Source organism: Amblyomma maculatum, chromosome 4 (assembly GCF_055883805.1).
Source record: "Amblyomma maculatum isolate TAMU_Amacu chromosome 4, ASM5588380v1, whole genome shotgun sequence".
Classification (NCBI taxonomy): domain Eukaryota; kingdom Metazoa; phylum Arthropoda; class Arachnida; order Ixodida; family Ixodidae; genus Amblyomma; species Amblyomma maculatum.
In genome coordinates, this window is record NC_139347.1 from 165,391,448 (window position 1) to 165,395,719 (window position 4,272).

The 4,272-nt window shown below is 45.6% G+C and overlaps 1 non-coding gene across 1 annotated transcript; it reads right to left on the reverse strand.

Annotated features, from left to right (window-relative positions):
* Window positions 1-3,851: 3,851 nt before the first annotated feature.
* On the reverse strand, window positions 3,852-3,922 carry TRNAG-GCC (transfer RNA glycine (anticodon GCC)). The gene has a single exon. It is a non-coding gene; the product is annotated as a tRNA-Gly (tRNA).
* Between the last annotated feature and the right edge of the window lie 350 nt (window positions 3,923-4,272).

Here is a 4,272-nt window from a genome sequence, read left to right on the forward strand (position 1 = left end):
CCTGTGACAGAATTTTGTATCGATAAATATAAATAAACCTCCTCCTTCTGATTGGCGATGTTGTCGGAATGAATGATAATTTTGTAAATAGAAACGCTTTTCGGCTGTTAGCCAAGTTTCTTGCAAAACAATTAGATGTGGATTATATTGAGAAGAAATGTAAACTAAATCTGTTGAAGCTGTTAGAATTGAACGACAGTTCCACTGGATAACTTTTAGTGCCCCTATGATTGCCTGCCCCAAAATACATTTGGCTTTGATGCATGCAGATTTTTATTTGATTTTGGCTGGGACCGTGGAGAATAATGGTTGAACATGGGAGACCCACACCGTTTTAGGATTCTTACATCTGATTCCACCATCTCTGCGTCATTAATGTCTCCATCCTCATCTGGAGGAGTAGTCCTTTGAGGCGAATCAACAGTAGTGCTTTCAAGCAGTTGATACCTTTCCAAGGGCATGTTTGCTATGAAAGGGGCTGTTCCTGATTGCAGGGCTTGCGTTAGCTGAACTGCCAGAACGTTAGAAAAACACTCTGTGACAGTAGCAACTATTCGGTCGACCATTTAAGTCATTGAGGCTTACACTGCAGCCATTATCGCCTTTGAGATTGATGCATCCAGAGGCACCCTTGATCGGGCTGACACACCTGCATAACCGCGCAATCACTCTTTAACTTCTGTTACAGCGTCACGGCGCGAACAGCGTTTTCTACCTATTACTTCTGGAATTTGAAGCTCCTGTTTTCGAGATGGACACTCCAAGGAGTTTGCAGCGTGGGCTCCACCGCAAAGGCAGCATTTGTCGTTTTGTTGTGAACATGATGACGAATGATGACCATCGCCACATTTGCAACACCGCACGGAGGACTCACAACCACGAGCAGTCTGACCATATCGCCAGCAATTAGTACACTGCAGTGGCTTAGATTCAAGAGGATCCACACGAAAGATCAGTGGTCATGCTTTTATCTCTAACGGGCGTGAAGTTTCTGCAAATGTGGCAATCACTGACTTTGTTGGTACCCGCGATTATTAACCTCCCGGCTACAACGATACACCGCTACCACACCAGCCGCCGAAAGAAGGTCGAGAGTCTCAGCTGGAGTTAAAGAAGAGTCTACTCCTCGGACCAATCATTTTGTGCATGCAAGATGAGTAGGGATAAAGCTGCTCACCTGAGCAATCCAAATGAATTGCATTTAAGCAGATCCTTAACGCAATTGAGGTCTGGAGATCGGCACAGTATCCCGCCACGCCCAAACTGCCTCACTTCTGTGATCGAGTCATACAGTGAAGAGGCTGCCTGGAGAGCAGCTCGAACAGTGCCAGGGTTATTCATTTTGATAAGTCCGCCATCCTTGGGTACCAGCGCCACAGGAATGTTTGGAACGCCAGATCGTTGGTACGCTTCCAGAGGTAGATCGTGAGGCATATACTGAAAGCCGACCAGGGGGAGCTCCCCTGTACGGGAGACTGCGTGGACATCACTTTACAGTTACAATCTCGCTGCGAGCGTTATCAACACGATGAAAAGCGCAACTTCGCAGATGAAAACAGAAAAAGAGAACCAGCCGCCCAATACTTAGCCGATTCACGCCTTCTGCTCGTAGCGGTGCCCTGCACGTTGCTTCACCGTGCCTAGCTTATGGCCTCGGGAGCTTGTCAGTTTGCTTCTTTTTCTCCTGGAGCCCACTGCTCTCTGTAGCAAAACAATAAATAAACTGAAACTCAGAAGACATCGCTGTCAACTCTGTTTTATAATCGTTTAGAAAATTCGAAACACTAAAGAACGTCTGGAGGACACTTAAGCTCCCCTTCTAATGGTACGACAAGACAACGTTAATGAGCCCGATCAGCGGCCCCACAGCTTACGCAGCGTATGAAGACACAGGACACTGTTCCATATTTCCTAAAGACCTATGAAGCTCATATATATGCGGCAACATTAGACCTCCGTGCAAATGATACTGTGTGGGTAGTTTCCGTAGCGAGCGACGGCTTTGTTTCTGGCGTCACGCCAACAGGCAGCTATCACGTCCGCACAAGACCGACCTCAGCTGCCGCTTTGCTCACAGCGGAGCTTCGACGCCGTTGTCCTGAGCCTCTACTTGTTATGTAGCCATGACGTCTATACCCCCCCTCCCCCCTCCTGCGTGATTACCGCTCGAAAAGGTAAAGCTCAAGGTTTTAGGGCCCACGCAAACGACGAAGACGACGGCTTCTCTGCTGCATAGGATTCACGTTACCGCTTCACGAAATTGATAACTTTTTTTGCAGCCATCGTTGGTTTCATGTGAGAAGGTCCATGTTCACGTCTGCTGAATATTTAACTTTCTACGAAAAACAAATGTCTTCAACAAATTATAAAAATGTTTGAGCAACAGCAGTCTAATACGCACCAAAATGCCCTTTTAACCTTATCTTACCATGGGTTTGTATGTACCAGGAAACGCAAAAGAAAAAAAAATACTTTTTGTGCAGTGTAAACAGCATTGCTATTCAAGCATTTGCACCCCAGGTTACCGCATTTTATCGTCCCGTATGTCACCATAAAATTACACTGGACAACATTTTGATGTAAGTAGTGATGAAATATTTGATTGCGTCAATTGTATTTATTACAGTTTGTTCTGTCAGTCAACGTAGTAGATACCAGCTTTGAGTAGCGTACTTGCTGTGGATGAACTGCAGCTTTTTACATGAACAAATGTAAGCATTTTTGGGTGACAGTTCTCAAGCCTGCGTGTAATTCAAGTAGTGGCTCAGACATCTAGTTCATTTCTAGCATGTTCTTATGATATGTGGTACCACGTATACGCTGTTTAATGCCCTTCCAATACTCGGCGTGAGCTGTGAAAGACGCTGTATAGTGGAGAACTCCGAATGAACTTAGGCCACCTGGAATAATCACTAATTTGTATTTTGCTTTCCTTACATGAGCATGCATGCATCAATTTCATGTGATAGCACCGGTGAATTATATTCGCTTCTCTCCCTATAATTTGTTACAAGTGAGCAACATAAAGTTGTCGCCTGTAGTTTCCCTGTTTCTTCGTGGCATCGTAGAATGTTCAACGAAAATGGTTGGTGCTTATCAATATTCATATGCACTATTTTGCAGATTCTCAACTTGCATAAGGCTTCAATCCGTGTAATGTCAACTGATTAGTAATCTGTGATGAGCGGGAATTACGAAGTAAAAATCGGGGAATATTACAGTTTCAAACATGGAGTGCTAAACTCAGAAACGGATGGCGGATACTAAACTTCTTGATTTACGCAGTATATTTGATGTAATTAGTGACTCTTTTATTTAGATATCGGGCCTTGAACAGCTGATGCAATCTAGGTGCGAGGCGACCGTCCTCTGCTCTGCTCTCAAATTCTCCCTTGTACAATAGTGTAAACCGGGTCCTGTAAGCAATCACCATTTTAAAAGCTTTCTGTTGACTACGCCGCTGTGTCCACGAAACACAGACCATCAGAACTCCTTCGTTACGATAGCCGCCTTAATGTGAAATAGGGGCACATTTTCTGTGGCATTTGAAACGGAAAATCGTGGTTCGATTGCATATGCCAACAGCTCAGAACAATAACATGAGCATTGTGCAAAACAATCAAACTTATCCGAAACCGAAGACACGGGCAAATATTGGTACGGTAATTCAGCCTACCTCTGCGCATGACCCCGTGGCGCAAATAATGGCGATTTTCTATACAAACACAAGATTACGACTTTTTTTTTCTTCTTTCAGTGAACTTTTCCCAAAGAGGATCAAAAAACTCCGCCTTATTTATATTGCCCCTAGATGGCCAGGGGTGGTCCTAATAATGCGAAAAAGTAAAACATGCGTCGGCCGGGAATCGAACCCGGGCCACCCGCGTGGCAGGCGAGTATTCTACCACTGAACCACCGACGCATGGAAGGCAGTGTATCTGGCGCTGCTTGTTACGGAAGAGTGCCTTTATGTAGGTCATCTGCTGGCCGGCGTCAGATTCTGAAGCGCTCTTGGACGAGATGGACTAGGGTGCCTCGATGCGCGCCCTCTCTGCCTCGATGCGCACCCGCTCTCCGCTTAGGGTGAGAACAACCGCGTCGTCTGCTAGCGCGACCGCCATTCTCTTGCATCCGCTGTTCGCGAGGCGCGCGTTTGCTGCGTGGCGATTTATTGAGGTGGCCCGGCTAGCAGTGGGAGCTTGAATTGGACTTTACCTTTGATTATCATTCATTTTTCAGTTTAGATGAAAAGTAAGATTAAAGGTTCGGTGA